Raw genomic sequence first — 23,287 nt, forward strand, 5'->3', positions numbered from 1 at the left:
CTTTGACAAATAAATCCTGTGCCAGTTCTTCTATTCTGTCAACAAGTTTAGGCATTGAACAAATTCAGTACCGAATCATGAGTGTATGTAAGTCCAAAGATTGTTAGAAAATCAACAACTTCAAGAAAACCGCGGTGGACTGTAAATACTGCACCTCACTCCTCGTTTAAGGAAATCAGGGTCCCGTGCACTACAATTTCTGTACCTGTCGTTGTTTGGTACCACTGTCACATAGACAAATAATAGTATCCAAAAATGGAAAGGTGCACTGAGAGAGATGTTTTACTTCAAATACATACCTCATGTACATCGCATTTTATAAAGTGTCCATGTATCTCCTTGAATCAAAAAAATTCTAAATAAATAAATACATCAATGTATGAAAGATTAATCAAATGGCTATACAGAGCGTTACTTGACATGGTAAAAAAAAAAAATTCGACGTTCACGGGGGGAAATGGGGAAACATCACAGGAACAGAGCTTCCGAATAAAGAATAGAGCTGAGTTTTAAGGGGTCCGAAAAATGTATTGAGAAACTCCAATTTTAAGGTGATACAATTTGACTATGTGCATATGGTATAACTGACACCACACAGACTGAATGTTATGCATGGAGGCGAGGCCCGGAGTTGTCCTAGATGTGGTTTGGGAGATGTAGGGTTTGCCCATATGACCTGGAATGCGCATACCTGAAGAAGTTTTGGGAGAAAGTCCTACACATGATCAAGAAAATACTAGCACGTACCCTACCTAATAGGATAGAGGTCTGCCTGCTAGGCCTGTTTGCTAGACCGAAGGCCAAGAAAGTAGGTAATAGATTTGTATACCTGGCACTAGTCCTGGCGAAGAGACAGATAGCTCTGCACTGAAAAGCACATGTCGCTCCTGTGTTAGCCACATGGGAAAATAGCATAGATACCTGGGCCAAGGCAGAACAGAGGGTACTTCAAAAAGAGGATGCACAAGGCGTACGTCGACGGCCCCTAGCAGACCTATGGACGGAAATATTGAGAACTTGGGAGATAGGACATGAAATAGAAACAGAGGGGGAGGACGGAGTAGGGGAGGACCAGACAGATGATAGTCTTGGGTCCAGGGAATGAGAGGGGGAGACCTAGATGAGAAGCATATAAGGGATAGGACCTACCCAACACCCCTGCACACGTCCCCCATATCACACAACAGATGACATAGATCCATTATGCTGAACTAAAGCAAAGCTTTCCTCACCGGCAAAACACGTCTAAAATAGAATTAGTAGCGTGGAGGACACTGGGAGATACACCACCAACACGTTTAATAAAAAGTTGATACACAATGTTAGATCACGACTGAGTTAGAATATATCTTTATGTATGGTTTTGAATAACTTCCTCGAGTTCACATAGATCAAAAATACAATGAACATATTTGAGATCTGTAATGCTTAAAGAATAGACTACCATCCACAGATATAAAACAAGACTCACTGTGAATAATTTGTACTATGCCATACAATCCAAGTGTTCTGTGGATAGTATATGTATGACTGGACATGTTAAACAGAAAGTTTGTAATAATAAAAAGCCAACAAAGATATATTTTTTTAAAAAAGAATTTGATTGCATTTTTTAAATGGTAACAGAGCTTAACTGCAATGTTTAAATAAGTCTAGACAAACATTGGCAGTTTAATAGAATAATTGTGAAATCTTTTGAGGGAGGGGCAGTGATTTTGTTTTCTTCACAGGGGGGGGGGGGGGGGAAGCACGGCATTAAAACGTTTGAAGAACACTGTTCCAGAGCTGGAATTTTCCAAGGCAGAGACACTGGTAATTACAGGCATTCCCTTTCACGAGCACTTTGAATCAGTTACATTATGACTATGTCCCTCAACAGCATTAGTTGTTTTACCAGACTCTATTGCTCAATATCAGCAGAGGACAAATCCATAATCATATGTTTTACATACACTATGATATGTTTTAGATACCCTTGCATAACTTCAATACATTGAAAATAAATACAATATTATAATACTGGGAGAGTGGTACAGGGCAAATACTGGGGGGGGGGGCATTATGCTCCAACATGCTAAAGTAAGTCTTTCTGTTGATCAATTTAACGTGGACCACTCTACCCTGAATTTAGTTAGTATTCTAACAACATTATTGCCTTCGGCCGCAGCTATAGCAGCAAACGGTGACATTATAGGTCCTAGTTGGAAGAGGGCATTTAATGACTGTTATTATCATTGACAGGAAACTAAAATCCTACATTTCAAGGAGGGCAAGGTGTGATAAATAACCTGTTGCAATGGATACCTAAATGCACTATTACTTTCTTTGAATGTACTAATCTAGTCCAGGGCAAAGGGTTTTTGTGAAATGTGGGGCACACAACTCTTATCATTACTATTATGATTGGGCTTTCATAACTTTTAATACTTTTTGACCCCACTGAGCACTGCTCAGAATAAAGAAAAGGGGGGCGGGTCCTTACAGGTGACATCAGACCTTCTTTGAAGAGACGGGGTCACAATGTTCCTCCAATGACTGCTGCTTACACAGATACAATGTGAAACAAAAAGGAGGGAGGGAGTCCCTATAATACTCTAGAGCCTGGGCTGCACCACTAAAACAAGAAAAATGAAATTGTCTCTAGCAGGATAGCTCAATTGAATTTCATAAGGAGGTAAACTTATTTGTAACCTCACTGGAACTCAAGTCACCCTTTTAGACTGAATCGTGTGTATTCGATTGAGCTATCTACAAGGATTACTCAAGGCATTGCTGTGCTACCATCAAGAAAAGCAATGACAACAAAAACAGTTCTCGTCACCGTATTTGCTTATTCAAACTTGCTAGCATACTTAACAAAGAAGAAGAAATTGTGACTTTTTGAAACAACATGAGATTTATAAATAGGACTTACATGCTATTGGGAATTGTTATTACTATACATCAGAAACTAAAATATCAAATAAACCATTTGTGCACAGGTGAACAATAAGACCACCATGACGGACTATACAAAACTACTAAAAGGGACCAGGGATTGCTGTCTCCAGGTAGAAACACCAAATTATAATAGACCTGCTCATATGGTGCTCAAAATAATTGCATTTAGCTATCATAATAGCATTGGTCTGTAACAACTTTTGGATTCCATGGGATTTCTTCTTGTTTGTCGTTGATCCTGGGGAAAATTAGTCAACGCGTTTCAGCTTTAAAATGTATGGCCTCTTCAGGACTGTGCGGAACAAATGTCACCCCACCTTAAGAATAAAAGAGATCAATTAGTCAAGTCAAATACATTATATTGTAAAATTTAGAAAGAATGGTGTAATAAAATTTAGAAAAGGGATGGGCTGGTGTGTGTTCCCTTCACCGCAAAAATGTGAAGTAGGTATAGAATACCAGAGTAGGCTCCGAAGACCTGCGGCTGCGTGAACTTTTATCACTTATACGAGTGTAGAGTGGAAAAGGAGATCAATGTACATCTGATACTTGGTGGAAGCAATACACTGTTGAAGTGACCAGGAAAAGATTAGTGGCATGCACCAAGAATCTCCCCGTAAGAGTAGTATTATATGTTGCTACCAAGACAGAAGTGAACTTGTACTATCACTTACCATCTAATTAGTATAGCGGAGCAGTTGGTTTGGTGGGCTACCACTAGCAAAACAAAATCAAATGTGCTGCATGAAGGGTCTGGTTTTAAATGTTAAAGTAATTGCAGAAATAAAACTGCACACGTCATTGTTATTGATATTTTGAACTTATATAGAATACACCTGTCTCCTAGTATGACATTGCAGCACTTTTAGTAGTCTGGAAATAATTCTGGTCATTAAAAACCATCCACAGAAGTAATTTCCTATACCTACAAAAGAAAAAAACTCCACTGACCCACAACAATACCAATAATTACAAGGACATTTCGTCTTTTGAAAGTGAGACAGAAAAGGGAATACAAATGGGATGATATCTACATATGGCAATGATCAAGTCGACAAACACATACATAGGTCAGGCATATCTAAAGTAAAACATAATGTGTGATCAGAAGCTTACCAACTGTACTAGATTACCAAAATGGTTTCCTTGAACGATCAAAAAAGCAGTACATTTTGGATTTGAAGAACTCAAGCATAACGTTATGGTCTATATCAGGGTGTGTAACAATGGTTTGGATGGTCTACTCAACTGCAACATATTCAGAATAGCTACTGACTATTTAATGGTTTTTATTTAGAATCATTTATGTATATGTATTTGTTTTGCATATCCTGAATATCTGGCATGGAACCAGCTCTCCTTAACCATTGTCAGGCATTCTTTGTTCAAAGAGTATCCTGGGATTTTAGAAGTAGGAGAGATGACTATATCTATGGAAGCTATATGCCATCATATTACAAACATAGCATTATTTGCAGTTCTCCTAGCCTATTATAAGACGCTATTGTATTGTTGCAGGGATTCTGCACAAATACAGAACTATGCGTAGGAAATGGGACCTTAGTGTATAGGGACTGACCACCTTAGTACCAACAAACCCAGAACCGACTAGCTATAGTGTCTCACTTACTCTCCTACTCACTCACAGAGAAACAAATGATTAGACACCTCAGAACACAACACTGCCAGATCTCTCAGGAATCGTGGTAACAGGACACACCCTTTTGCTCACTCTCATGTACTTGTCTACAATAAGATCTGACGGGGACACGAAACAGTTTAAAATATTTATTTTAACTAACATGGCCTAACATGCAGTATACGCGTCACAACAAGCAGGAGAATGCATAGTACAAATATTGGCAGCATAGTAGTCAGTCCATAAGTCATGAAGGGAGATGTCATCATAAAAATACAATGGAGAAAGGACTATTTTTTTTTATTTTAAAGGTTTTATATAGCGCTGGCTGGACCCAGAGGTATCACAGCACTTTACAAAGTGAGTGTAGTTACAGGTATAAAACAGTAGTACAAAACGTGGATTTCACACAGGTTGGGTTACAAGGTACAGTTAAAATAAAACAATGAAGAGTCAAGTCTGGTGAGAAATAATAGGAAAATACAATGCATACAAGTATTAAGGTTAGACACAGTAACAGGTAGATGGAGGGGGGATAAGGGAACAGAGGTGGCGGGAGGGGAGGTGTGGATAGGGTGGATGAGTGAACATACGCAAATGAAAGGAATTAATGACTGAGGTGAGGGAATATGGAAGGGGGAGAGCAAGGTAGAGGCGGGAAAGGGAAGGGAGGGTAAATGGAGAGGGAAGGAAAAGATAGGGGCGAGGAAAATATTAAGGACCCCAGTATTTGTTGAGCAGGGCAGTTTGAGGTCTTTTTTTAAGCTGAAGTATGAGGGGTTGCATCGCAGGTCTTTAGGGAGGGCGTTCCAGATGGTGGGGGAATTTCCGGAGAAGAAGCAGGATTGCGTAGTTTTCTTTTTGGTCAGGAGTGGGATAAGGAGGAGAGAGTTGGTGCTTCTCAATGATCGAGAGCAGCCCACTTTGTTGAGTTTACCAGTAAGATACAGCGGGTTGTCATGATGAAGGGCTTTGTGCGTAATGCATGCAATCTTAAATGTGGATCTGCCTTCAATGGGTAGCCATTTAAGGGACTTGATGGCTGGGAAGATGTGATCGAGGCGTTAGCAGTTTTGCGTTTTGATCAGTCTGGCAGCTAGGTTTAGCACCGATTTTATTGGTGCTAGGTGAACCTTTGGGGTGCCGGAGAGGATAGCGTTCCCATAGTCAATTCTTGAGAGGACTAGAGATTGGACAACCGATTTGAAGTCGTCAGCTGGGATAAAGGGTTTAATTTTCTTGAGGTGACTGAGCGTGAAGAGCGCACCTTTCGCCGAGTTTTTTATGTGGGTCTGAAGGGATAGGTTGTTGTCGATGGAGATATCGAGGGATTTTACTGAGTTAGTTAAGGAGAGCGGACAGTTGAGGGCATTTAGGTCGGAGAACCAAGTTTGGATAGGCAGAGGGTTGTTTTTAGGGGAGAAGAGAATGATTTCCGTCTTTTTTGGGGTTGAGTTTGAGATGATTGGTGTGGAACAAGTACTGGATTTTGGTCAGGGGATTGTTGAGGTGCAGAATATCAGAGTGGGATTTAATCGTATAGTAGAGTTGGGTGTCATCAGCATAGAGATGGTAGTTGATACCAGCTTGTTTGAGGATGGTGGTGAGGGGTTCCATAAAGAGGTTAAAGAGAGCGGGGGAGAGAATAGATCCCTGAGGGACACCCAAGGAGACAGGTGTGGGGTTTGAGAGGCAGTTAAGTATTTTGATTTGTTGTGTTCTGTGTTGGAGGTAGGAAGAGAACCCTTTGAGAACCAGACCATTAATGCCAAAACGAGCTTTAAGCACGTTGAGTAAGGCGGGGTGGTTAACAGTATCAAATGCGGCAGAGAGGTCGAGGAGAATGAGTAGGCAAGTCTCACCATTGTCAAGGGAGTGGTGATGTCGTCTAAAATTTTAAGCAAGGCCGTTTCAGTACTGCAGCCTTTTCGGAAGCCAGGTTGTAAGGGATCCAGTAGGTTAAAAGTGTCGATATGTTTATCTAGTTGGAGCAGGGCACACTTTTCAAGGGCTTTTGAGAGCCGGTGGAGGTTGGAGATTGGGCGGAGATTATTCGGGTCATTAGGGTCGGCATTGGGGTTTTTGAAAAGAGGTGTGATTTGTCCAAGTTGTACGGAGGCAGGGACACAACCTGTGGAGAGAGAGGAGTTGATGATAGTAGCCCAATAAGGTGCGATGTGCTTAAGTTCGCAAACAAGGTTAGAATAAAGAGGGTCATTAGTGTGTGAGGAAGGTTTGAGATTAGAAATGATGTTAGAGACATCAAGCTCTGGTACGGGATGGAAGTTATGCCAGGAGGCATTGTTTTTAAGTTGTGGATTGGGCAGGCAGTAATCAGGTGGTAAAGTGGCATGAAGGTGGGAGGGGGAATCGGGGGGTTGATGAGTAGGGAGAGTTGGTAGTGGAGTCAGCGTTAAGGAAGGGGTTGGGAGGGTTCTGGAATGTGAGGAAGGATTAATCTATTTTGGCGATTTTTTCAGAGAAAAAGTTAGCAAATTCTTCACATCTGTCGGTGGTGGCTGTCAGCATGGGTGGGGCAGAGGAAGTTTTGGTTTGAAAAATGTTGAAAAGCTCTCTGGGTCTATTCTTGGCCCGATCAAGTTGGGTGCGGAAGAAGAAGGCCTTTTCAGTGAAAATGTGTTTCTTGTAAGTTGTTCTAGCAGATCTGAGGAGGGCAAGATGGGAGGGAGTTGGGAGTGGTCTCCAAATTCTTTCTGCGAGTCTAAGTGCGCGTCTTTCGTTGTTGAGATTGGAACTGTACCAAGATTTGGATGGTATGTTTCTTATGGTTTTTAGTTTGAATGGGGCAATTTTGTCTAAGATGTCAGATATGGATTTGTTATAATGTTCGGTAAGTTGATTGGCATTTTGTGAGAGAGGGGAGAGATGAAGTTTAACTTGGAGTTTAGACTCCAGTTAACCAGGAGGGATGTGGTTCCGCTTTCTAGTCCATTTCTAAGATTTGATGATTTTGGTGAGAGAGGGTGGGGCAGAGGTGGTGATTGAGAACAGGATGAGGTGGTGGTCGGACCAGTCGATGGGGATGATGTTAGAGAGGGTGGCCAAGTCATTGTTAGCAATGATGACATCAAGAGTGGCCCCTTTAGGGTAGGTTGGAGAGTGACAAAGCTGTTGGAGGTCACTGATCTCAAGGAGATTGGTGAGGAGGTTGATTGAGGGGTCATTGGGTTCATTCAGTGAAGGGTAAGATCACCAAGGAAGAGATTTTTTGAGTTCGAAAGTGAGGAGTGAGACAGTTCCTCAGTGAAGGGAAGGGGCTCGCCAGGAGGATGGTAGATATTATGTAGTCAAATTAAGAGGGACCCCTGAAGCTTGAGTTTGGCTTCTAGGAGTTCAAAGGGAGCATGGTCAGTGGACTTGACAAGGGAAAGTTGAAGTTAATTTTTAAAGATTATAGCTAGTCCACCTCCAATTCCCTTAGGTCTATCTTTTCTGATGATGGAGTAACCGGGGGGAGCGAGTAAGTCTAGGCTGACAGTTGAGTGGTCATTGAGCCTGGTTTCCGTGAGGAGGACGATGTCAATGGCTTCACTAAGGATTGTCTCAGAAATCTGGATTGCATGTCGGACAGCCGAGCGGCAATTCACTAGCATGCAGGAGAGGGGTATAGAGTTGTTTTTAGGGACGGAGCACAAACGGATGGTGGTAAGTTGGGGTGGGGGTCTAGGTGAGGCGGGAGAGGTGGGAATTCTGCAATTCCCCACGATAACTGGAATGTTGTGATGGGGAGGTGGGATCATCGATCAATGATTTATAAGTTTCAAAGGTCAAGGAGGGCGGAGGGTGAGAGATTGTTCAAAGCATGGAGGGGCCTATCAGTACGACAGTCGAGGGGTGTAGTGCTCCACGGTTTAGAATTAGAGGTGTGTTGTGGGCCAGGGGCGGGGTAGCTGGGACAGTTAATGAGGGATCTGGAGTTGAGGGAGTTAAAGTCTTTTCTAAGTCATGTGAGTTCAGTCGTCAGTGTTGAGAGATTGTGCTCAATGTTAGAGAGGGTCTGGATAAAGCAAGTGAGGGGTGATGCGGTGGAGAGAGGTGAGGGAGATAGATTGTGTTCAGTGTTGGACCGGGGAGGAGAGCTGATGTGGGGAGGGGGGAGAGGCCAGGAGGGGGTATAAGAAGGGTGTACGGGCTGTGGAACGGAGGTATAACCGGGGAATGGGACAGGCTCTTTCTAGAGCTAGAAGATGAGGTTAGGGATGGTAGGAGGGTGAGAGGGGAGTGGGGAAAGACGGCAATGGCTTCTGGGAGTTGAGTGGCATATGGAGGGGGGAATTTGGGCCAGGAGGGGAACATTGACGGGTTCCAGGGGTGGACACCAGGCATTAGGAGAGTGGCAAGGGGTGCAAGGGGGAATTCGGGAGTATAGTGCCTAACCCCCTCCCCTTGCTAAGAAGAAGTATTATTATATAATAGATCACTCGGCTTTCTCAGCAGTCCCCATACCTTAGCCTATAGATGGTACATCTACATCATGGGTGCTCGTCTCCCTGGAAAGCTCCCTCTCCTAGTGTGTCTCACCTAGTTGTGCACCCCACTAAAAACAGCTGCATCTGTATGTTTTTTTCTAAGGGCTAAGGGCTGGGCAGAACAAAATAACAAGGGGCATTGTTGTTCAACCTTGCACATAATGTTCAGTCAAAATCCCAGGAACAAGAGGAGAGAACACAGCGATGAGTTCTCATGTGAAAGGAGTCTTTCAAATTATTGCAAAAAATAAAGCCGTGTATTAATGTGTGCAAAGCAGCAGACCAGCTGCAACGTGCTCATGCTAAGCTAGTGAAAAACGACTATGTCCCTATGGTCCACGTGACCCCCTCACCTTGGCCAGGGCGTTAGCCGTAAGCAAAAAAAAAAATCTGAGGTAAGCAGAGACATAGCGTCCTTGTCGAAAGCAAAGTCGTGTATTTCCGAGCCAAATAAAAATAAATTGTACTGCCAGGTTATAATGTTCCAAATTTTTGCCAATTGGGTGCTCAAAAATTGCTAACCATTCATAGTTCGTCTTCAAAGTCAAAAATGTTGCAGGAAAAGGGGAATGCCATGTTACTTCCACTGTAAAAATGTCTCCCATACAGTTTAGTAGGTCGAACGAGCACACATGCTCCTCATATCCACAAGCCGTCAGGAGCATCTCAGGGCAACCTGCGTTGACCTCAATGAAACTGTGGTCTATGAGGCACTGCGCAAGAGCACAGGTACTCAAGTCTGCCATTGGTCCTAGAAGAGGATCACACACCAAGTGCATACCCTTTGGCACGCACCTGGTCATGGGCCTTCAACTGACCCATTAGCAGATCATAATCCAGGGCAGCATGTGTGGTATTGGACAGGCAGACATCCATGGCCCATTGAAAAGGGCACCGGACGCAGTGAAACACAGGTTGCATGCAGGTGAAGTAGGCATAATGGAAGGTCAGCCAGTAGTTGATGGCAAAATACTCCACTGGCACAGAACCAAAGAGCTGCCACATTCTATCACAGTACAGATGCAACTGGACCAAGTTTGGCAGCTCCACAGATGGAGCATCCATTGCGAATCAATAATAGGAGAACTAGCACGCCGCAAACCAACAGGAGCACCAGGGGAAACCCTTCGAATGCGATGGGAAAAATAGAATGAATAAAGGCCGGAATTACTCCAAAAATAGTCTGAAAGGAAGAAACAAGGCCAGATCCCACAAGTTTAAAAAAGTGAGCAAGGCCCTCCGACGCATTAAATATTTGGTGTATTAATTCTCCAAAATGGAGTGGGAGATTTGTATTTAGCAGTGAGTGTATCTCGCTTGCGGTTCTTGCCACCCGCAATTCGAAGGTCTCTCGAGTCGATGTGAGGGCCACTTCTTGTTGAAACAATAGCGCTTTGAGTCTCCTTAGTTTATTGAAATCTGCTTACAAAGTCAGAATGGAAACCCAAAGCAAACTATCTACAATCCCACGCAGGGGTGGAAATAGGACATTGCTGCAACATGTAACTTGTTGAGAAACCGTTACTATTTACGGGATGCCAGCTCTCAAGCCGCAGCAATTGTGGTTATTCAAAATAAGATAACTAACATTAGAAAGAAAAGTTATATACGGAAATAATAGCCAGGACAGGGGTACCTTTAAAAGAACAAGCTAGATCAGGGGCCACAACGTTACAGGCTCTGTGAAGCTTAACTTGTTTACAGACTAGGGAATGTCCTACTGTGGAATCATAGTCCTCCCCTGTAAGGAAAACGTCCTTTTCTGCACATTGACATCTGCAAGCGAAAGGTAATGACCATAATTCATGAATAAAATTATTGCTAAGGGGCTCATATCTCCCAACGGGATGAGGCTTTATGCGTGCTGTGAACTGAAGAAGTGAGATAGACAGTCAAATAACTCCATGTATTAACCACACAGCTGAATCAGTCTCGGCTACCGAAAACGGAAACTGTTCTAATTGTTCAATATGTAACAATGTGTATGTGGCATTTTTCAAGGACATCAATTTCTGTTTATCAGTCAAATTAAACGGCAAAAACAGTGCAAAAGCATTCAAATAATCCCATGGTACTTTTCCATTTTTGAGTGTTTACATCGTCCAAGCAAACTGCATTTCAGAACGTAACTGATTTTGACCATGATACAAAACAGACACTTCATGTTGAACAATGTCAACGACAGAAGATACATTATTATCTAAAGTATATATACAGAAAGACCATGTATTAATGCTATTATCTACTACTGCAAGGACTTTTTCCTAATTAGCCTGGTCAAGTTGGTGGAGACGCACCGCAGCCTCCATCTGTGACAGTTTCCAAAATGCATTATATGCAGAACAAATAAAACATTTTGTACTAGGGGACTTTAGATCTAAAAGAAAAACAGCCAAATCAATGTCACCTGACAAATGAGAGAGGTGTTGTTTCACAGATGACAGTGTGGAATGTTCCAACCATTGTTAACATAATTTCCCCACGGATTATGTGCTAACTGTATGCAAATGTGGGAAGTGTGGATCAGGTCTAGTTTGTGTAAAACCTTTTGTAGTATTCAAAAAACTTAACTGACATGCATTTGAAGTTGTCGGCCACACTAACCTTCCCAAGGGGTCAATACTGGGCGAGTTAAGTGTGCAATTTTGAAATAAGACAGCTAAGTCTTCAATTGTGTAGTTAGTGCGTTTTTGCCATGTATCATATGGAGCTGATAATGGAATGAAAGGTATATTTAGATTTTTGGCTGTGGCTAAATCAAAACAAGAAGTCTGTTGTACTGTGTCATTTAAAAACAAGATTTGAGACAGTACCAGACATGCACGATGCAAAGCTTCAATGCCTTGCACTTGCCAATCTCTAGTGCCCTAAATAGATTTTCAATCAGTAGTGTCCTTCCAATGCTCATAACCCTTCGACAAATCAGTCCTCAAAGACATGGAGTAAACTAGTTAAGTCTGTGTTAACATAAATTTTGTTTGGTGCGGCCTCTTCAATTTAGAACAAGCATTTGCAATGCAATCGGTTTCGCATTTACAAGCATTTGAGCTATTGGCATTGTAAATGACAATGCCTTTTATTTATGAGTATTTTAAAAAAAAAAGATAAATAAAAGGCATTGTTATTTACAATGCCAATAGCTTAAACTCTTGTAAATGCGTGACCTATTGTATTGCAAATGCATTTAGCACCCGTGGTATAAAGATGTTTAAAAAAAAGCATTAGGAGAGAGCATGGCCTGCCTGCAACAGCAGGCAGGAGAAAGGTATTTGAGAAAATAGTGCCCGGAGTGCAAATTGCCATTGGTGTGCAGTGGAGAGAGGCAGGCCACCTTAAAGCTTTTTCCAAAGCCTCTTTATCCATCTGACCCTGTGAAATATGGCTGTCTCCATTAGGATGGTGCTGCAGGTGTACCAGCCAGACTCTCTACTATCTGTATGCCGGGCTGGAAGTGGAAGTATGCATAAGGCTGCCTGTATTAGGCTGGTTGAAATGCATGTGATGCTCCTAAGGTATGTACTGTCACTGGTTCTAAAACCAGTCTGCTCAATTAGCAGTGAAAGTTTTAGAAAGATGGATGGCAGTCAGCTGCCTAAGTTGCAGGCAACGAATCTGTCTTTCAAACTTACTATGCCTTGTAAGCTGTGACACCTGAAGTAGTGCTTCCAATCAAGTAAGGTGACATTAAAATGATGCAGGAAACAGGAAAGCTTATTGAATTATTTTATTAAAAATCAATAACAGAAAAAACATCAAAAGCAGTAATCAGAAATAAACATCAATCGTAGCAGAAAACAGAGGTCACTTGCTTCAAAAGGTGCAATTGGGTTTAAAGGCTCAATGGAGGGGGGGGGGGCATAATTAATTCAATATAATTGAAACAAAACAAAGTACCACAAGCATCACAGTGGGGATGGTCGAATGGAGGCAAGATGGGTCGTTTTAATAGCACTCAAATGTGGAGATGCTACAGAAGCACACAGCTTCAAAATAAGTCTGTCAAACCAAGGGTTGCAGACTTCGGGGCAACTCTAATGCATTGCGATTTAAGACTATTTACAAGCATCCACGAGTAGAGACACCAGGGTAACCGAGGGCATTCTACAGAATCCAACAGGTGCCGCTAACACCTCAGGTACCTAAGGCACCCTGCTCCCTGAACACGACTAGATATTCACTGGTCCACTGTTATTCAAACACCTGGCTACCCAGATGTGCAAACGATAAAGTTCCTTGCAGAATGCAGTTTCAAGTATCAAGCCTCTTACTCATCCCAGAACCGGTTATCAGTACTGGACCTTCAGGTGACAGCTTAATGCATTCTGGGTATTGTTGTCGTCTTGGGTTGTTTCCCCTGAACTAATTGGACTATTAAACCAGATAGCAACTATCTGAAGCTTAAAACCCATTTCTGAAAACAGTGCTGCTCCTTTACTCTATCCACAGTCTATGAACTGTGGTGAATTTGTGCCAATGGTACAATGTGTGTGATTCAGTCCAACTTATTTATTCACCTTGCTAGTAGGATAGAGCCTCCGCTCTTACCTTGTGGCTGCTCTGTCTGTAACTAGTGAATCCTTGCATGGCCTGGTTTGCACTCTAGCAGCAGGTGTAGGACTGCCAACCTGCTACGCCCACATTAAGTGAGAGTTGTTCTTTGATAAATAGCTCACAGCAGGCACAAAAACTGAGCATTCCAATCCATCACTTTTTAGCTTCTCTATGACATTATAGACAGGCACTGGACAGATACAAATGAGTCTTGGCTACACCCTGCAAGGCGGAGTCCATTCACCAATTTTTGTGCTATGCGAAACTCTCTAAACAGAAGGTGTGTGTCTATATACAAGTCCCTAACTCACTGTAACTAATTTGCATATGAATGGTCCCAGTCTATATAAATACAGGAAGCCTAAAATGATGACGGAGTATGGCCCAGATTAAATGCCAGTGGCCTAGATTAATTAAAGCATTCCACCCTATAGTTGTTGTGCCACAACTTACATAAGGCCCCTTAGCATTGCCAAAACGTTTGTGTAACAATGGAGCTTTCAGGACACAGTATTAATGATTGACAACTGTCTTGCTGTATTAGTGGTTTAATAGAGTTAGTGGCCCCTTTGGAAGTTACTAGGCGCAGTGGCGCACGGAAACTGCATGGACTAGTTCTCCTTGATGAATGCAGCCGAAATTTCCAGGGGAAATTAGAAGGAAGAATGGTGAAATATTGGCCCTGGAATTACAGACTCCACTGGTAAGTGATCGTTACTCAGGAAGATTCAGGGGTCTAGTCTGCAGTATCTGTTAATTCGGGTGATCTGTGGTCACAGGAAGCCCCGGGGTAAAGACGTAATTTTCCTCAGGCCACGGAGTAATGAGGCCCTTGGCAAAATACTCTGTATTTTACCATAAACTGTCATCACTGCCTTTTATTTTTTAGAACAAACCCTCATAACGCCAGCGGTAGAAAATGGTAAAGTAAACATGCTGCAGGTCACTCGGATTGCTTTTGTTTAAATAACCATTTCACGTGCCTAGAGGAGATTCCCTGCGCGGCGAGTGCTATGAAAGATGCATGCAGTTTTACTTTTAGACCCGTTAATCTTTGGGTGGCTGGATGTCGTCCGTCATGCCCTAGAGAGAAGGCCTGGGTGAGGGTGTAAAATGAGACATTTGGAGTGGTTTGTCTGCATGTGGATGGTACATGGTCTAGGTAGAGATGCGGAGAGAGAAACGCTGCAGTAAGCAAGTCCCTGTGGAACGCGCACACAGTACATTTGGAAGGGGGTACCGAATCACATAATACACCGCTTCTATTTTGAGCTTTTAAATAGTGTAGCTGCTGTTGAGTAATAACATCGAAATGTAGCGCCACGGAAATTCAAGGAGAAATAAACATTGCGCCAAGCACTGATTTTTAAAGGCCACGTGTGACATTTCCACAACTGTGCACAAGAAGCACGAAAATTTCCGAGGCGATTCTTACCTGACTAGCTTTGTTCAATGCTCCATCTTGTGTAGCTCTCTACCTCAGGGGCACCTCCATGCCACCAGTGAGGTCTCGCCAAGAGGGGCTGCCTGCTGAAACCATATGACTCCGTGTGGTGGCTGTCAGGGCGCTCAGCTGTCAGAAAGTTTCAGAAAACTTTTTTATTTTTATTTTTTTACATGAAAGGCTATGTTTGAAGAGCATTCGCGGTTCCGTGATCCCAGAACTCGGAGTGGTATGGAGTCGCTTTGATAAGAATTATTGATGCTCAGATAAGAATTCACCAATCGAAGTGAATGGTTTTGGCTACTTCTAACTTTTTGGAGAAAACTCTTTCCTCTATTGGTTGTGACCTATTGATGAATTTTCCGTTGGATTGATTCCTACTATATTGGACACTTGATGAGACTTTTCGTTCCAATACAGAGTGATCCAAAGTTGATGTCGTGATAATCGTTAGGTTCTGGACTGGATCGGACTACACTCCAATCCTTGCCCTGAGGAAGCCTGCTGTTGGGCGAAACGCGTTGGCTGTTTCTCTGCTGCTTGTTCAACCAACAACAATTAAAAGAACCTATTCTTTCTTTATGTATACTTGTTTTTGAAATACGCTATGTACCATCATTATTGTTATTCATTTATTGTATTGCCTCTCTGTTAAAGGATTTTGGTGTTCAAACATATATGGTCCGTGGATAGTGGACTTTGGAGGTTGGCAATCTAAACTATATGTATCATTGACACTGTCGTGTATAGTAGGGTAGTGCAGCTGTGGCTTTCCCCAACTATCCATTTGCTTCATGTTTTATTGGTTCTAGTCTCCTGTGGAAAATCCAGCTACAAGTAGTCTCCACTAGATACGGTCGCAACATCTTATTTTGCATCTGAATTACATATGGCCAGCAAACAAAACTAGGGAAATTGTACTAGTCAAATAAAAACAACTGACATCATTAGATAAGTAGAGATCCCTGGAATGCAGCTCGCATGTTTCCACAGCAGCTCAGTCAGATCCAAAAAAATACAGGGCAGCAACTGATCTAGCAGAAGCCATTAGCAATTGAATTTCCACGAGGAAGTGTCAAAGACATCGAAAAAGTCAAAAATACCATTTGCAAAAAACAATTGTTGAGTTTGCATCGCTTCTAAAGTAGGTAATGGTAATGCGCTTTAGGCAGGTTTGCAAAGTAATAACAGATAAGAGATTTCTTAGTAAATGCAAGCATCACCACGAACACCTTGGTGTAAATATTAAAAATAAGAAGGCACTGGTTGTAGATAGAGTTCTTCTTTTTGCGAATTGTTGATCTGCATAATTTAGTACATTTGGGGGTTGTAGAATATCCCACGCAAGAAGCACTAGTAAAAAAGCATGAGAGTTTACGCTAAATCTTCAAAATGGAGCAAGTTCGTTCGGCGTCACGTTTCCCTAATGATCATGTATAGCATTATTTATTTATAATTGCGCAAAATGGACTAACATGATTTTTCCTTTCACGGTTTATTAAACAAAGTAAGCCAATTTTACCTCAAAGTTAGACCTATCTTTTGCGTGTTAAAATGGAGCAAGAAACTTTTTATCGGATTCTACTGTCTCCTTCCTGCTCACCTTCCTGCTCTTTTCCCCGTCACCTGTCCTGCCAGGTATGCCACGGACCGCGGGGTGTGGCGCAGGAACGAGGATCGGTGTTGGACTTTCAAGGGAAACCTTGGGGTGCTCGGTCCTGTGTTATTGTTTACCTGTGGGCTCTGCTGCATGTCACAGGAGGTGCATAGTTCACAATGGTGGTTGCACAGTAACCCCATGTGTGGGCGGCGCTGAAACATTTAAAAAACAAACCCGAGCTATTGTGCACTGCCTCCACTCGGTTGTTGATCAGTGCTTTCTCTCCCAGCTTGAAAAAATAATGCTACATGCGCAGGAGCGTCTGTTTAGCAGCTGCTGGACGACGCATGCTTAATATAGCCGGCTGGACAGGTCAGGCAAAATAAAGTGGGCGACTCAGCCAGCCAATCCGATGAGAAAACAAGCATTTCTAAATGCAATAGGACTCGTATTACGCGAACCCTATTGCATTATAAACAAAAGTGCCTGCCTCCAAGAAGGCATGATCGGGAGTGGAGTGGGGGAGGGGTGGGGGTGCGGAAAAGTTACAGACTGCAGGAGGGAAGGGGGGGGCAAAGGAACAAAAGTGTTTGTAAAGTAAAGGGGCCGATAGCCATGGAAGGATTAAAATGACGACATGGCCATGAGAAGGAGGGACAAACAAGCCAAAAACAAATCAGAAAGCAGCATTTCTGATTAAAGCCAATGAAAAACATGGACGGAAAGTGGGTGGAGCTTCCCCCCACAATACTGTATACTGCATGTTTCGCAAAGCGAACAGTGCGTTGCACTGCAACGCTATGCGAAATCTGAAAATAGGGCTGTGGGTCAGATAGATTGTAACCAGAAAAATATACAAATTTACTTTGTTGGGTATTCGAACTTCCCAGTAATGGTGTTGGGCAATGCTCCCATTGGGTTTAATTAAAAAAGGGTCTCTGGGTTTTTGTCTTCTGTAAGAAATGATGGCCATAATGTTGATACCAAAATACATCTGCGTAATTAGCTGAATTTAAATACAAATCTTCAGTGCCATTATATTGACAAGGGTGTGGTCTCTTTTCATTATGTGGGACGATGTATGAGGGGCAGAACTCCATCAACAAAGGTCACAGCAGAGCGTTCAGGTAAATAATGGCCATTAATGAGTAGGAAATATACAGTCACAAATCCGATCCACATGAAGAGGAATATCATCGTAAGCACCATCTAGATATATGTCCAGGGTGGAACCAAGTAAGCCTTTTTGAACCAGGATATTAAAATACCGGTACGGTTAGGGGTAACCTGCACAGAAGATGTAGAGGAAGATGTGCCATAGAAAAAGCTATTACAATCCATATAATACCCACTGGACGCCAACTGAAACAATGGTGGATGTGCTGTATCAGATGCTTCAGGAATCGATTTACAAAAAGAGGCCTAGACTCTCAACTCTGTACCTATCCAAATGTAGGATGTAATATAGAGAAGTGGTGCTTGGATCAATGGAGTGCAGCCTCGTGGGTCCCCTTAAACGGATACAATCCACACATTTATACACAAAAAAGATCCGCACCCACTATCTATTGTTTTGTAGGTCTCGCCTACGCAGCGCGCATGCGCTGCATAGGAAAAAAGACCTTTTGAAATCAATTGAGTTTGTGTCCCAAAATTGTGCACGCGTTGCATTGCTTTGAATGGCAACACGTGCACATTTGGCGATTACCTTGCAGGAGCGAGCTTTCAAACCATATGTTTGTAATTAACATATGGTTCCTGCTCGCTTCCGCCAGGGAAACAGGCACAGGCCTCCTCCTCTCTCCCCTCCCCCGTCCCCTCCCCTGATGCCAGCGTGAGGCGCGCGCGCTTGTGTAGGCCTGGCTGCAAACAGCTTTTGTTGCTGCCAGATGCCATGCCTTCAACATAACAAGTCTCCTCCAGCATTGCTTGTCTAATATGTATTTCATAATTTGAATGTGGCAATGGTATTTTGCCGATATGTCCATTTTACAGTGCAGATGTCCTGACAAAATAGTGCATCTAGTCTCCCCCAGCATTGCTTGTCTAATATGTATTTCATAATTTGAACGTGGCAATGGTATTTTGCCGATGTGTCCATTTTACAGTGCAGATCGCCTGACAAAATAGTGCATCTTGGCATTTGCAGCAGCACCTCCAACAATTCTCCCGCTCCCAGAAGAGGTTGTGCAAGGGAAGCCACTACCCCCAGCCCCATCTCCTTCTCCCTTGGCCATACTTTAAGCAGTCATGGCTCATGTCACTGCACTGCAGCGAGCAAGCCACGAGAAGCCATCTTTACTGCTCATCATTTCAACGAGAAGCAAGCTACTTTATTGGATTAAAAGAGGAGTCTATGCCACTAAGATGGTTGCCAATTGAAAGTGATGACACAATAACCAAAGTAGATGATTGAGCCCCTCATAGTGCCGTGGAGGTGCTGCCCATTCATTTTACTTATCTCTAGCGGTGACTAAGAGTTATTATCTTGTATCTTATTCACGGGGCAAACTGTGCAAACATATTTGTGTACTGTACAGCCATGCCGAAGCTGGTATCTGTTGAGGCAAATATTTGATATTACATTTCAGGTCAATAAAAAGCTGCTTTAATTGCAGAATTTCATTTCCAAATGCCAACTGTTGTCTCAGTAAAAAATATTTGTAAGCATCTGTAATACTTTTGAAATACTTTAAATCCTTTTTGTTGCTGTTTATGCTTTCATAACTGATTGATACAGATGCACTAGAGGCATTATCAATCTCCTACTCTCACCCACTCCTATGATTGCATTTGCTATGAGCGTTGATTCAAGATGGCTGCCTTCATGTTCTCGTCAACTCTTCTTGATGGGGTACTGTCATTTAGTCTGTCCTGAGACACCACCTTTTTGACCGACAAGCTCTGCACCACACTGAATAGTGGCAGTGAGTGGCGCAAGGGTTGGCACTCCACTGTGGTGAAATATGAATGAAATGTTTGCAGAAATCTTAGTGACATCCATTCCACTGTTCAAGAGTGCTTGTGACATCGGGTGAAGAATGTGTTACAGGTGCTTGATGGTGAGTGTAGGCAGCTCTACAAGGAACGGGCAGAAGCTGGGTAGTTTGAGCACTGAATTGGATTTCACTATTTCGTTTGCGTCCTCCAGTTGTGTGAAACCCCTCCCACCTTTCACCTGAGTACACATTTAAATGGAGGTACAGCAGGCTGAAAAACCCCAGCTGTCTCTTGCCTTCTCTCTTCCCCATCCTGGCTTCACCCAAAGGAGGCTGTAATGGACTGTGCACCCCTGGGATCTCTGCACCTCCCTAATGGCTGCAACTCTCCTCCTGCTGTGCCATCACAAGATTTTAGACTTCGCACCCAGTAGAAGGTATGAGATGTAAAAGGATACAAAGAGTTTTTGAAAGAAATGGAAAATTGGCAGGTGGCTTTAACCTGTCCACTCTGGTCCGGTGAAATAAGGGTGATAGAAGTACGATAAACTTGTCAGCGAATCTCTTTCATCTGGAGGTGATGTAGTCAAGCCCCACACAAACACCAGGAATAGTATACATGTGAATATTGGTAAAGTGTAGTACATTAGAATTTATTGTGTGATCTCATATAGATCATGGATATGAATATGGATTATCATCATAAAAAATATTCCATCAACCAAAAATTAAATAAAGGTAGAAACTGAACCAACCGTAAACACTGTTCTTTGCCCATCCCTAACCTATTGGTAACATCCACAATTCTATCATATTTAGCTGGTTAACAGCGTGGTAGATTAGCTTAAAATAGATTCTAAAATGTGCTCAGTCACCTAAAGCCACTTGCACCCCTGTATGCCAGGAGGCCTCAAACGAGAGCCCCAGTTTTCAGCATATCTTCCCAGCAGCCAGCCAGATATCTAACCCTCCAATTGTTTGGATCTTTTATGCTTTTTTTCATGCATTAAGGTCTAAGGAGTAAGTGGGAGTGGACTCCTGCTCGGGCCCTGCTTTGGTTACACGGGACAGAAAGCGATGCTTCGATTAGTTAGTTGGGAAACCTGCAGGCCCAACTATGCTATTTCTTTTTAATTCCATTGGCATAGAACCTACCCAAGGTCATTCTGCAAGCAGATTTATATCTGCTGCGCCGCATGGAAAGGGCAAATACGTCACTGGCTATTATAACATGAGCAGCAGGAAATAATACATTATATGCAAACTAGTTTAGCCTGCACAAGAAATAAAGCTAAACATCTTGCATCAAAAACAGTCTACACCTAGGACTAGCATACGAAAATTCTTTCAATGCACAAGCATCTGGTAACATGCATCAGGAACTGTGTCTCATGTAACATGTTCTAATCTGTACAATAGGAGTGCTTTCAGAACACTGTGATGTAGCTGCACCTGTCCCTGGATCTCCCCTTGCACCCATCAGTGTCTGCTTGCACTTCTCTGCTCCGAGTTCCCTTGTCTGGGAGATGCTGCACTTCTCTCACTAAGCCCAAACTGCACAATGGTAGTGGTTGTACGTCTATCTCTCCTGTTACACTTCCACACGGGTGCTTGCTGCGCCTCTGCCTAAGGCACTCTCTCAATGAGACTTGTATACACTGTCAATGTATGGCATCATTTGTTTGCACTGTGCACCTTTTATTTAAATCGAGTGCAGATTTTAAAGCCTTTAACCAGGGATCAAGTCCTGAAAAAAGAAGGGGGGACTCACCAAGCTAGGCAGAATGGTGTGACATCACAGGAAGTGACATCAAGGCACGTGACATCGCATGTGGCATCACAGGAAGGGGCATCACTATCCATGAACTCACAAGAAGTGACATATGTTTAGCAAGTCTATCATGAGTACATTTGAGCGCATTGCAATATTTAACAAATTAGATTTTTCATTCGGGTTGTGCCAAATACTGACGCACCCACGACGCAAAATCTGGGCCTCAACATTTGCATTTATTTTTTCTTAAACCCTGCCTCAAAGCGATTGGCAACAGGGAGAAACGTGGCTGTAAATCTGTTCTGCTGAATTGGTTGCAATGTCTGTATTTTTAAAATATCTTATGGGGTTAAGGCACCTGCTGTAGAAATCCTTGTGTGCCAGCTAAATCTCAAGGAATAACAATAATGGTGAGATAACTCTGGAAAATACCGTATTTGCTGACGAGGTCTATGTTTTGCCTAGTCCTAGTTTTGAATCAAAATAGCATAGAGGGTTAATGTCTCTTGCAAAGCGCATTTTGTAACACGCAGATGACTGATTTTTATTTTATGTAAATGGGTAAGGCATTGGGATGAGTAGTGCAAAAGCGTTATAAAAGAAATAAAATAAAATAGTGGTATTTAAATTGTGATTTGTGTGAATTCTGGGGCGACAAACTCATCGGAGGCAACAAACATACTTCTCGGCGCTCTTCCGAGGTATGTGGCGCTATATTATTTAAGGTTCGCAGTGTGTGGGCATGCCAGTGGGGAATAATGTTCTGCATTGCTAAACACTTATAAGGTCCCAAATGCTATGCCAATGCTTGTTTCAAGTGGTATCTCATCTAATCAAAAGTTATTTGTTTACAGATGCTGGGTTTAGACATTATTTAGTAAACATGGTTTACTTCCAGAATTCTCAAGTTCATTAAAGTTTCTTCAGAAATGTCGTATGTTGAAAAGTCTTTATTGACAGTATGCAAAAACTGTTCACATCAACGTAGCCAATGCGTTTCGTCTCTTTTCCTTGAGACTCCATCAGGGCTACAGAAAACACAAACAACATTTACACCTTTTAAAATTATATACACTCAGCAGATTTAAAAAAACAGTGCCTACTGCTCCGACACACTAATGCCCAACGTTATGCACTTTTATAAAACCAAAGCATGCGTATGGAATCACAACCCAGAGGTACTTTGCAAATTAGATTTTTCTATTGCATTTTCACTCGATGATTTCCTTGTTGTGTGAGCGCCATGCTACTAACATTTTCTAACCATATTAAGTTAAACAGCAACGTTATCACTGACATTTCTGATACCCATCTTATTTTGACAGTTTGCCATAACAATTTCTAATCATATTTTAATATTTCAAAACAAATACACAATAATTAAACATTTCTTTCACAAGAAAACGGAAAGTAGGGATGAAGACAAAGAATAACAACCACTTTAATATCCTCTGACTATTAGTCATCAGTTTGAACAAAGTGTTTGATTACTATTACTTTTCATAGAGGGGAGGTTATATCCATTGTTCTTAAGGCAATTTCTCATTGAGATAAAATACCCCATATCCCTTTTTCATATTCCTTATATTTTTACCTTTGTCCTTTTTGAAAAACGGTACTAGGACATCTGTTCTCATTGATTTGTCCAAAAAGATCCTGGTAATAAAGTAAGGGACATCATATCACAACTCTATTCACATTTAGACATATGTACTCAAAATACTTATATGTCAATAGTTTGTCCAATTGTACCTTAGTCAATGAAATAAAGGCCTTCAGTTGAAGAAAGCAAAGTACAAGATCAGCAAATAATTCTAGCACATGTTGGCAGTGGAACCTAATGCAATCATAAACAGTGAATAAGTACTTATTGCTGAACGCTGCTGTCTCCTACTTATGAGATAAAACAG

This window comes from Triturus cristatus, chromosome 2_1 (genome assembly GCF_964204655.1).
Source record: "Triturus cristatus chromosome 2_1, aTriCri1.1, whole genome shotgun sequence".
Lineage (NCBI taxonomy): Eukaryota > Metazoa > Chordata > Amphibia > Caudata > Salamandridae > Triturus > Triturus cristatus.